Raw genomic sequence first — 13,116 nt, 5'->3', positions numbered from 1 at the left:
AAAAAATTATAAGCCATAGGAAAAACATTGAATATGATCACAATTATAAAAGGGAATGTACAGTCAGGTTGGTAGCTTGAAATTTGCCACAAAAATAAACCAGTGCTACAGATCAGCTCCTCCCACCATGAGTCAGTTTACCTGTAAACCATTGGGTATGAGGTTCTGCAAATATATAATTTAATTATTTAAATGGTAGGTATTAAGGAATAATCTACATGATGTAGAGCTAAAAATGAAACCAATAGAATTAAGTAATCACATTAATATAAATCATATAAAATTTCTTAATCTTTCACAAGAAAGTGAAACTGACACATTGGGGAAAAAAAAACAGATTTCAGCATATTGTTTAGAATAACCATGCTAAGCACAGGTTTGGGGAGAGGACATTTAGTATTGCTTTATACTATTTGAACTTTTACTATGTATCTATGCTACTTTAATAAATGTAAAATTTCCAAAGTAAAATACATATAAACTGCCATATTGACCTTGTTCCTCCAAACCCTCCATATACACAATTTGTTTTTGAACTTAAACTATTATAGGAAAATAAATTAAAATAAAAACATTTATTAGGCACCTACCAAGTGTGCTATCCTAGGAGTTTCTACATTTGTCAATTCCTGATCTGTTAAATCACCCTATTACCCCTGTGAAATAGGTACTGCATAAGAGTACTCTTAGAATTTAGCAACCTGAAGCAAGAAGAGTATATTCGGGGGCAGAAATTTTGAAACAGTCCCTACAATGTTGGGGATACCCAAAATCATCTGTCTATAAAACCAACTTCGATAGTGATATCAAGTTTGAAGCTACATTTCTCACCGAAGATCCTTTCATTTCTGTTAAAGAATAGAGACTGAAATGGGACAGAAGGGGAAAGTATATTATTCTTTGATCATGCTTGCCTGGCCACAGGTGGGCAAGCAGATTGACCTGTCCATCCAAACTGAGTCATTCCTCACTCCTTCACTTTTTGTTTATGACTTTATTTCTTCATCCTTGGCAAGAGCAGAAAGTAAATCATGGCATTTCTTGGCTGAAAGGCAGAGTGAAACAGCTGTGACCCTTGAGATATTGTTTACTTTACTGCCTCCTGATACACACTCAGTCACTTTTGTTGGACATGCTTGATGGCTTTTGTTCATACAGTTGGCTGTTCCGTCTGCTCCACCAATTGACGAAGAAGCAGAGAGTTGCTGCTTTAAGCTACATTTATTAGTTCATTCATTAAACATTTATGACCACCTGCTATCTGCTAGATACTGAGATGGACGCAAGTAGGAACAAATGGGTACCCTATCCTTAAGGTGTTAATAGTCTAGTAAGGGAAGACAGATATATGATTATGAATCATTACACAAGGAGAGTTAGTACTAGTGGAGGTATAAACAAAATAACATGGAAACATGGAAAAGAGAAGGAATAGGAGAAAGGCATAGGAGAAAGATGGAGAAAGGCAAGACACAGGCAGACACCGTGATATTTCAATTATACCCTTGGGGTAGGCAATGGCCAGAATGGTAGAAGCCTTCATGACACATTAAGAAAACCCAGAAATCAACAACTGTGGCACAGTTACAGGTCATAAAGGGTATAGGCTGAATGGATATAGTGAGAGACCACTCAAAACACTTTAGGGCCCCTTTAGGACCAAAGCACTCCAGCCGCCAGCAGTATTCCTGCTGAAGTCTCCACGGGGGTTCTTTTGTAGTCTGGCCTAGCTCAACATTTTAGGATAGATAAGAATTTCTCAGGAAGAGGGGGAAAGGTCATGCAGGGAACAACTTGTGTGATGCATGGAAGAATGTATCTGGGGGAAGTTCTGGGGCATTTAGGGCGTAGATGTTCCAGTGAGCCTTAGATCTTGTAGCTGCACTCAGGGTTTCCTTATGGCCTAATTACGTACTTCGTTTCTAGCTTTTACCAAGCCCACATCTGACACTAAAATAGTGAGCCCCTCTCATGCAAGGCTTTTCATTTTATGCTCGGGACACAATCTCCAAGGCCGTGGGGGTGATATCGAAGGGCTGCTTTGGTGAGGAGCAACATGATCAGATTTGTGCATTGTCAGGTAAAATGGCTGCAATGTGTAAGTAGGAATGAAAGACTTTGAAAGAAAACAACTTTAAAAAACAGTTATGTTCAGTTCGTGTTGACCTTGAGCTCCACAACTGTTCAGAGGATAACAGTTTGAGAGGGCAGCAAGAGTTCTGAAGACAAGGTACCCTTGATCATGGCTGTAGAAGCCTGGATCCTACTGCCTAGGTTGGAATCTCAGGTCTGCCACTTACTTGCAGTGTATAACCAAACAAATTTTATGAATGTTTGCATTTTTCTCATCTACACTAATGATACTCACCTCATGGAGTTACCATGAGGACAAAGTGCATTAATAAACAGAAAGCCCTTCAAAGAATGCCTGCCACAGAGCAAATGTTTAATAACACTGGTTATTATTAGCTCAGCAGTTTCCTCAAATGTTTTATAGTAAGGAGAGCTACTTTTCATTTATCAGAGCCCTGGGATCTCAAGAAACAGCAAGAAAGAGATGTATTTATTAAAGTTGCTGATTAAAGTTGGAAAAGATGCACAGATACCAGGGATTTCACCCCTGCCCCAGCCCCCAGGAACAATTTTCCCCTCTCCCTTCCCCAGGCAGAAGGGCAAGATGGGCAGGGGACTCCCATATGCTGAGAACTGAAAGGGGTGCCCATAGTCACCGTGCTAAACCATCCATTGAAGGTTGGGTACTACAGTCTGCCTCACCCTTTGGTTCTAGCATTAGACTTGAGTATCTGGAGCAATGGGAAACTCACAGAGCCCACAGTCTCCTGGAGAGCACAGCCATAAGTCATATATACATAGATAATAGCACAATAAATGGTCTAAAACAGACTTAAGGGTGGGGTGGGAGTAAAGAGGAAGGAAAGACAAATTTACCGTGGGGCAAGCAGGCAAAATTTCACCAACACAATTACATCTATGATGCATTTTATAGGATGAAGTTTTTCTTGCTAGGCGAAGAAGCCAGGGAAATGCATTTGATGCAGAAGGAACAGTCAACAAAGACACATCATCTGGAAATAGCCCAGTCTGTTTGCAAAATCTTGACAGCCAGAACATAGACTGAGGAGTAGCAGGGGTTAGAATAGTAAGGAAGGATAGACATTGAGGCAGAGAAAGCGGATTAAAGATCCTTCAAATCAGTGCTTAACTCTTTACAACTATCCTGAAGGAGGGGCCCTTGAAGACTCCTAAGAAGAGAAACGTAATCAGATTGGTGGTTTAGAAAATCTCTGTGGTGTTATGTGGGTGAAAGAGGGCAGGACTATTGCAAGGCCTCCTGGACCTAAAGAGGAAGTGAAGCCTTTTTGAGATGGAAAATTTAAAACCACAGTGATAACACAACTAGTATCTCAAGTTTTTAAAACACAAAATCCAAGATATAATGCATTTAAATGCTTTTCTCAGGGTTGTGCATGTACTCAAGGAACATCGTGTTAATGGAGTTTCTGTTTATTTGTATTTTGTTTATGTTTGCTTCATCCAGAGCATTTCTTCCCAGACATGCAAGTTCAGAAGATCTGCATGCTTTTTAACCCAAAACAAATAGAGAAGTAGAAAGATCAAGCTAAGAAAACAGTTTCTTTTTCTTATTTTAGTGTGAATGTCTGAAAAAGCAAAAGTGTATATTGTCTGAAAAGAATTGCTCTATCAATCTCTACAAATGTTTCCATTCCTGTGAAAAATCAGTGTGCATTACTCAACATATGTGCCCATCAATCTCTACTAGTTTGAGCGGAGAGTTAGTCTGGTACAATTTCCCAGTAGAATAACAAGTGCTAAAATGTCACTTACTAAAACTAAGAATGTTATTTCACAAAGGTAAGTTTAAATCACAAATTTAGAATTAGAAATGAAACAAAAACTTCATGAGAATGCAATATATTTTGGAAGTGAAATGTGTTGTGTTTCACAGATTATTTTTCCCTAAAGTTACTAGGTATTAAAATAAAATTTAATGCTTTTCTGTTAAAAGTGATTATAGGTTTACATTAAAATCCTGACAATTAAAATATAAAGGAGAAAATAAAAATTATTCATAAAGTCAGGAACCAGAAATAACTATTGTAAATATTTCACACTCCTTTCCATGTACACACATACATATTATATATTTATCACCTATTTCTATTCACTTAAATTATGCAATGAGCATTTTCCTATAATAGTCAATGTTATTTGAAAACAATATTTTAGTAGCTATATAATATTGTACCAGAAGGCTATTCCATAAATTATGCAATGACTAACTTACAATTGGGCATTTAAGTTGTTTCCAATTTTCTATATTTTAAGAACTCTGCAACGTTCATCCCTGTACATGAATCATTCTTCACATCTCCACATCTCTGGTGATTTTCTAAGAGTAGAATCCTAGGACTAAAATCATTAGGTTCAAGTGTAAGCTATATTTTGAAAGCTTTTGCCAGTTAATGTCCAGTTGCTTTTGGGGCAGGTATTACTAATATGCAGTTGCACCAGGAGTTTATATTGACAGGTAAAACATGACACATAATTAATGATTACTTTTCTTCATTAAATATGAAGTTGGGATGTTTTCATAGTGCTTATTGCACCACTATTTTCTGTGATTTGTTTCTCTATGTCTTATTACCAGTTTTCTACTAGAGTATTGGTCTTCTTTATCTTCCTCTTTTGAATTAAAAAAGGAAATAAAGGGGCGCCTGGGTGGCTCAGTGGGTTAAAGCCTCTGCCTTCAGCTCAGGTCATGATCCCGAGGTCCTGGGATCGAGCCCTGCATTGGGCTCTCTGCTCAGCCGGGGAGCCTGCTTCCTCTTCTTTCTCCTCTCTCTCTGCCTGCCTCTCTGCCTACTTGTGATCTTTGTCTGTCAAATAAATTTAAAAAATAAAAATAAAAATCTTTAAAAAAGGAAATAAATTTTAAAAAAAGGAAATAAAATTTCTTTGTATCATAGATACTTTGGAATGCTCAGGAATGCCCCAATGGAAGAATTTGGGCTTTTTTTTTTTTCTTTTTTTTTTTTTTACTGTGCAAGGTGGTTAGGCTATCGAGTCTGGACTGTCATTCATGTTGCTCATGGGAACCCATTAAGGACACCTGGGTTAAGTTCAAGACCACAACGTTCATAATTATCATATTCCGCTCGTGCTTTTTAGCCTCTTTAGTCTTTTTACCATATTTTTGAAAATGTGCTATGCTGCTATGTTGATTTTAAGTGCTAAAATCAAAAACACAAAATTAAATCTCTTTATCAGGAATTTAAGAAAATTAGATACACCACAAACAGTACTTAACATAACTTGTGGAAGTTACTCAATATTTTTTAAAAAATGTAATGTGCCTTTCATTCCCAAAATACTGTTTTGTAGCTAATCTTAAAAATGTTGAAGACAGAAAAAAGATGGCAAGAAAGGGAAGTAGAAATGACAGAATGAAGCATTATTTGAGGTATTGTGCTCAACACTGACAGAAATCACCCGAGGACATTCTCTTTCGAATATCCCTTTGTTGAAAGAGATGTTGAATATTTTCTTTTGTAGGTTCTAAATTAAATGACTAATTTTTAAAGTCTATGAATTACCTTGTTCCTTACACGTAACAGAGAAATTTAGTTTTAACCCTGAATAAAACTGACTCTCCTCATTTATAACACCTAGCTCTGCCCCATGGGAAGACTAGCTACTCCAGTCAATGATACCACAAAGCTCCTGGGCTTACTGGGTGCGTCTCAGCACCCCAGCACTTCTGTGGGGTGGTCAGTGTGGGTGTTGATGGCACACACTTGTGAAGAACCACAGTTTGTCATTGCTCATTCCTAGAAACTGCACATATGCATCCTGGATGCATTCCTCCATGCAGCTGAATAGGAATGTGTATAGGAGCTGACTTCTGGGCAGACCGAAATGACATTTGAGTCTGTTCCAAAAGCACAAACGCATGGAGAGCCTGAGGGAACCTGAAATTTGGGAGAACTCTATTTAGAACTGAAGCATGTTGGAGGAAAGTTGGTAACACCAAACTAGACTGTTTATTTCTTCTTTGGATCTTAGGCAGCAAAAATGTGCACCATGCCTTGGTCACTAGATACACAGAAGAGGGGGAAGCATCCTGACTGAAGTAAATGAGATAAGTATTTGCTGCTTGAGAGCCTCTTTGTGGTTCCAGAATTCAATGCCCTGATGAAGCAGCAAATATTTTTCTAAGAGTCCCTTTTTCAGATTGCAATTTGTGCTCCCTACAGGCTGACAGCAATGTAGTTCAGGATGCCCTTCTATGCAGGAATGTCCATAGGCAGCTTCTTGATGCCGGCCAAGTCCACAAGCTGCACATGCCTAGCTGCATGTCCAAATGGCCAAGAAAGAATTGCTACTATCACTATACAAGACACAAAGGGTTAGGCAGGGTTATAGCATGCAACTGATAGGGATTGTGTATGCATGTAAACACTTTAATTATGGGGTCCAAGATGACCATGATTCTATCTCATTTCAATGTGACCTCCTTAACTTTTGTAGAAAACTTTATTCTATTTATTTTTTAAAAGATTTATTTATTTTTAGAGAAAGAGCACATGTGTGGGGAGTGACAGAGGGGGAGGAGGAGGAAGAGAATCTGAAGCAGGCTCCCCACTGAGTCTGGAGCTTGCATAGGCCTCAATCTCATGATCCTGAGATCATGACCTGAGCCAAAATCAAGAGTCAGATGCTCAACTGACTAAACCACCCAGGTGCCCTGCAAATTTTATTTTAATAACTCTTTTTTAGATTATTCAAGGTTATCATTTTATTGGAAGAGGATTTTGGCTTTTTCTACGAACAACTAAATTTAAAGAGTTGGAGTGAAATGCTCTTTGGGGGGACCTGGAGGTGGGGTCAGGCCACCCTGGTGCTAGAAGTGCTTGCACACCGGGAGGCTTCTGGGCACCTGGTGCACCCACCTGGCAATGCAATGAGCTGTACAGGGCTTCATCCTTTTTATTACTATTATTTTGTATATTACATAACAAAATATTATTGACACGTTATATTTTTTTGAAAGATGATTGGGTTCAAAGGAATTCCAATGGGACTTTTGGCACATTATTAGAATGAAACAATTTTTGAGACTAGTGAAGGAAATGTTGAAAAGATGAAACAGAAGGGTATGGCCCTGAACAATTAAAAAAACAAAACATGGAGCACTGGGTGTGGTGCATAAACAATGAATCTTGGAACATTGAAAAAATAAAATAAAATTTAAAACAGACTTTGTATAAAGTAGTAGTAATTGGTGTAATACAATATGAGCTTAGAAGGAAACAATGGAAAGAATAGAAAGTCAAGAAAAAGATCTATGTAAATATAAATAATTTAGAATACAATAAAGTCACTTGAGAAACATCTACAGATGAAAGATCTATATCTGTAGAGAAAGATTAAATAACAAATGTTAGACTAATCATTGTACCAAAATAATGTCTACATTCTGAAAGAACTTGATATTTCCTTAAAAACCCTCAAAAAATTTTTTGGAGAGAACTTTCCAACCAAATATGTTGCAAAGTTCAGAAGCAATAAAAAGAGGTGACAGACTTGATTACATAAAAAACACCCAGAATCAATCTAAAAAAAAAAAAAGAGAAAAAATGTTTTATAATAATCATAATATTAATATTTTAATACATAAAAATTTCCTGAAAACCAGTAAGAGAAATGTAAAAAACCAGAGGAATGAGAATATCACAAAAGAGGTACATATATGGTCAAAAAAAGGGAGAAAATTTTACATAAATATAACAAAGATTTAATAGTCAAAATGTATATAACATTTCCTACAATTCAATAAGAAAACGGAAAAAATGGATCAGGAATATCTATAAATGGTCAACAGTCGTAAAAATTTTAACCACAGTAGGAGCAAAACAAATGCAAAACGAAGTTTTCACCTATCCAACTGAACAAAGATTTTTAAGGAATAAGAATAGCTAGTGTTTTCATGGACATCATCCTAGTCTGTTTAGGCTGGTATAACAAAACACCATAAACTGGGTGGCTTCAACCACAAACACTTATTGTCGGAACCCTAGAAGCTAGGATATCCAAGATCAGGTTGCTGGCAGATTTAGTGACTGGTGAGGACCTGCTAACCTGAAGACCTGATTTTTACATGGCCTTCTTATTGCGTCTTCACAGGTCAGAAAGGACAAGGGAGCGCTCTGGAGTCTCTTTTATATAGGAACTATCTCATTTGTGAAGGGTCTACCCTCATGACCTAATCCCCTCCCAAAGGCTCATCTCTAATTACCATCAAACTGGGGATTAGGTTCCAACACAAATTTGGGTGTGAGTGGGAGTGATACAAACATTCAGTCTCACCACACCAGGAAGAAAACCATGGCCAGCTGAACTGGTTATACAAGGCAATACAGAATGGTAATGAAAGAAGGGATATATTCCTCTTTATTCCGTTGTGAAAAACACAATTTTTGTGTGTGTATCAAATATTTTTGTTTTCCTATTATCCCCTTATCATGTAACATAAGGCAGACTTACTGACTTTTTATCATACTTACTGACTTTTTATCATAGTATTTAAGTATTGTTAATTTTACATTATAGTGTTTAAATTACATGGTATCAAGAAGAGTAAACATCACCCAAAGACTTTGTGTCCTCTTTTGGGGAAAGAGTTAGTAGGTTCTCAGTTGAAGATACGATAGCCGTATCATGTTAGGTGAAATTATAACCTTATCATTGTTTTTATTTGGAAATCAAGTATAGTTTAATGAGAGGAAGATGAGTGCCAAACTGACCCGGAATAGATTTGCGATAGTTACGTTTAAATTAAAAAAAAAAAAAAAATTTAAATAATCTCTACACCCAACATGGGGCTCGAACTCACAACCCCAAGATGAAGAGATGCATGATCCTCTAACTGAGCTAGTCAGATGCCCCATGATAATTAAATTTAAATGTCAGTTTGACTGGATCAGGGGATGCCCAGATTATTTGATTAAACGTTATTTCTGGGTAAGGCTGGGAGGGTGTTTCAGGATGAGATTAGCATTTGAATTGTAGATGCAGTAAAGTAAATTGCCCCCTGCATGGGGCATCATCAGATGTGCTGAGGGCCTACAAAGAACAAAAAGGCAGAAGAGGAGGAATTTGCCCCTTTTTTTCTGCCTCATTGTTGGTGCTGAGATATTTCATCCCTTCTCCTGCCCTGGAATTTATATCATTGGTTCTCAAGCCTTAGATTCAGTCTGAATTATACCATCAGCTTTGCAGGATGTCCAGCAGTTAGACTGCAGACCGTGGAACTTCTCAGTTTCCGTAATTGGGTGAGCTAATCCCTTATAATAAATCTCTTTTTATATCCTATTGGTTCTGTTTCTCTGGAGAACCCTAACTAATACAGACACCATAAATAGTCACTTTCTTGCACTGATGGTAAATTGCTACCATCTTTCTGGAAGGGAATTTGGGAGTGTGCTTCAAAAGCTTTAAAAATAAAGTCATGCATTTTGACATAATTCCACATCTAGGAAGTTATCCAACAGTAATATCTATAGATGAATTTAAAGATTTCTCCACATGAATAGATAACTCAGTGTAGTTTAGAAAACTAAAAAACTGGACACAACTTAAATATCAAATCATTGTGGATTTACCAAAGAAACTATTTCATCCATCAAAGCTACATTAGGAAAGTTATTTTTTAAGTGAACTGTACTTTTATATTAGTCTTATGTAACATGAGGCTATAAAACAATTTGCTCATGATGCCATTTTTATCCATTTTTTGACACTTACAAATCTGCATTTCTGTGGAGAATGGAGCTCTGTTTTAAAGACAAGGGTGTGAAGAAGAGATAGTAATGGTGGGATTCCTCTCAGAAATGAAAGCGGAGTCTATAAATGCCACTGGTTCTAATAGCTGTCTGAAAAGGTGTTAGAGAATAAAGGTCAGGAACTATATTTTAAATGCTATTTTAAAACCTCAGAACTTTTGTCATTTACCCTTTCCAGAAACTGCCTCGCTGTTTCCCCATAGTAATCATTCCTTTATTTAACAATTATTTTTGAGCACCTAGTATGTGCCAGGCACTATTTTGGGTGCTAAGGTAGGCGCAGTGAAGAAAACAGAAAAAGTCACTGCTTTCATGTTACTATGTACTCAGATTCACAGTAGTAGACATAAAGCAATCAAATATATGTGTCAGTGGGTGATGAGTGCTATGGAAAAATAAAAAGAAGAGTGAAGAAATAGAGCACGTAGCCGCTTTGATTAGCTGACATCTGAACAAAGGCCCCAGGAAGTGAGGAAGTGGGCCAAGCTGGCTTAAAGGGAAAGGAGGACTGTGGAGGTAGAGACAAAGGTAAGGCCAGTGGCCCTGAGCCAGAAGTTTGCTTAGTGGCTAAGGAGCAGCCAGGAAATCAAAGAAGCTAGTGTGAAGTAAGGCAAAGGAAGAATGTAAGAGATAAAATCAGAAGCAATTGGGGGCCAGAGAACATAGGGAGATGAGGGTTAGCAAAGAAACTCTTAAATTATGGAAACTTATATCTGACTTATACCAGAAAGCAAAGAGCTGGAGGGATTCTATACAACTTTTTAGTTAGTCTACCAACAGGTGAACAAAACAGGGTCAATATTTGAGATCTATTGACAGGTATGAGAGGTATATGGAGGCAGGTTACGGCTAAGACGGTGGGGTTGGGGTTTCTTTGAAACCCAGAATGGTTCTGAAATAATTATGCATGGCACATGTTTTTAAATGAAAGTTTGTTTTTGAAAATCTGTTAGAAAATGTCAGTGGGTGTTCTCCCTGTGTAACCAAGCATGAAGAATGAATACCCTCCAGTTCACTTCTGTTTTTCTTGCAAAGAATATGCATACAGAGGTTTGCTATAGAGAAAATGAGTAATTTGAATTTTTCTCCTGAATTCAGAAATGATCCAGATTATTTGGCAGTTTGACGTCTTCCAGTTTGCCTTGCATTTGCATTTTAACACAATGTCAATAGACATAACTATCTTCTTTGAACATTTTATTCTTTTCCTTTACAGAGTAGTTATTCTGATCAGAGGATAAAATAACAACTTAAAATGAAGATTCTGATGGAAATCAGGCCAACCGATTGAAAGAAATTTAAAAAGAAATCCTACCTCAAGCTCTATGTGTAATAGCATGAAATGATACACTCCTGCTGTTTCAGAAAAGATGAATTACTATGAATGCTTCCTAAATAAGAGATGAAACTTCAAAATATTGGCATCTGAAAAAAAATAGAGCTTAACCAAGAAAGGAAGACCCCTACTACATAGAATGCACTACATTAGGACCGTTTAACCATAAATGCCTTAAGAAGAGATTGTATATTTATTTGTGAATTCATAAAATATTATTGCATGTATGTTCTGTTCCAGCAACTGTGCTAGGTACAGGATAACTTGAGGCAGTAGTGAAGGATGGTAAGAGAATTAACTATATTATATTTGTCATTTACCCTTTACAGAAACTGCCTCACTATTTCCCTATAGTAATCATTCTTTTATTTAACAATTATTTTTGAGCACCTAGTATGTGCCAGGCACTATTTTAGGTGCTAAGGTAAATGAAGCAAACATACAGGGGTGGGGGAAGCTACTGTAGAAACACAGAAAAGACTGGAGAACTGGGAAAGTCTTCTTGAAAGAGATACTGATTGGGAACCCAGAAAATCTGGATTGGAAGGATGGTGCAGTAGGAAGATCTTGGGAAAGGGGTCGAGGGACCTAGCTTCCCATATGAACTCTGCTATGAACTAAATTTGTGGCTTGAAACGGGACAGGAAGCGGGAACGAAGGGAAGAGACAGGAAAAGCAAGGGGACTATGAGAGACTTTCCAGGGAGAAAGACTGAGGGCCTTGAAGGGTTGGCTGTTGCCCTTTGCCAACTATGCTATGCCTGTGGTGCCACTTATCCTGGGTGTTTTGCATTGAAGAGAAGCAGTTGAGGACAACTTTAGTATCTCTCCTGCACCTCCTTTACTGTCTGCGTGCTTTTCCAGCTCCTCCATAACAATTTCTGAAAACTAAGACGGATCTACTGTATTGCTTTTCAGTGAGTGCTCCGAGAATCTCCTGCTTGATCACCCGGGATCCTCATTAAAAAATACCGATCTTTGGTCTTACTTCAGGGGGCTGAATCAGAATATCTGGGGCTAGAATCTAGATCCATATTTTAAGACCCTTATTAGGTGATTCTCATCCTCGCCCACCCATTTCATCCTCCTCGCCATCCAAAGAAAGTGGTACCCACACTTGTATCCCCAAAAAAGACTGTGGGGACTGAAACCTACGGCTCTCAACTCCCTGTTGGGACAGGCTTTCCACTCCACTGTGTAATTTTTCATTTCTGGCCCAAACATCTAAACTTATTTAGTATTTCTATAAATAATGTGGAGAAACTCCTATGTTGTTAAGAAGCATAGTAGGAAATTAAGTTGTACACTGTGATAATTTGATTTTATCTTTGAGCAAAAGTATTCATGGAAAAATACTGAAAGGAAATCCAACAAAATGTTAGTATTTTTGCCTTCATGGCGTAGATTGTTGATTTTATTCATCTTTCTCTGTTCCCATAGTTTGTGTCCTAAAAAATATGTGCACATGAAATAACACAATAACTTCATTTAACCAGGAATAAAATTAAAGTTGAAATGCATAAGGCTATAAGCGACCTTCAGAGAACTTTCAAAGCCCCTGACAACTTGTGTTTTCAAGATTTAACAGTTTTTGTTGGCTCTGGCCTCCCAGATGGTATGGATATGCTCAGTGATCTCTGACCTCATTTGATTTCTAAAAATGTCCTTTGATCATCAACTTTTGCCCTACTTTTCCTGAAAAATTAAGTCATCAGAAACTCTGACTCAGGAACACAAAGGATTTGGAAGGTTTCAATTTGGGGGATGAATAGAAATCATGGGGAGTAATATCTGTTCACTTCTAAAACCCTGTAAATCCTCTTTATGAGAAATTTAAAGGCAGGCTTGAAATTCTTGATCTGGGACTTAAAAGTTGATGAGGAGAAAAAGAAATGCA

The 13,116-nt window shown here is 37.5% G+C and overlaps 1 pseudogene; it reads right to left on the bottom strand.

Moving 5' to 3' along the window:
* Positions 1–5,811: 5,811 nt before the first annotated feature.
* On the bottom strand, positions 5,812–12,616 carry LOC131812111 (WD repeat domain phosphoinositide-interacting protein 3-like; annotated as a pseudogene).
* Positions 12,617–13,116: the final 500 nt, after the last annotated feature.

Source organism: Mustela lutreola, chromosome 12 (assembly GCF_030435805.1).
Source record: "Mustela lutreola isolate mMusLut2 chromosome 12, mMusLut2.pri, whole genome shotgun sequence".
NCBI classification, from domain to species: domain Eukaryota; kingdom Metazoa; phylum Chordata; class Mammalia; order Carnivora; family Mustelidae; genus Mustela; species Mustela lutreola.
The sequence above is the reverse complement of the archived record's forward strand: the minus strand, read 5'-3'. Positions and strand labels throughout refer to the sequence as shown.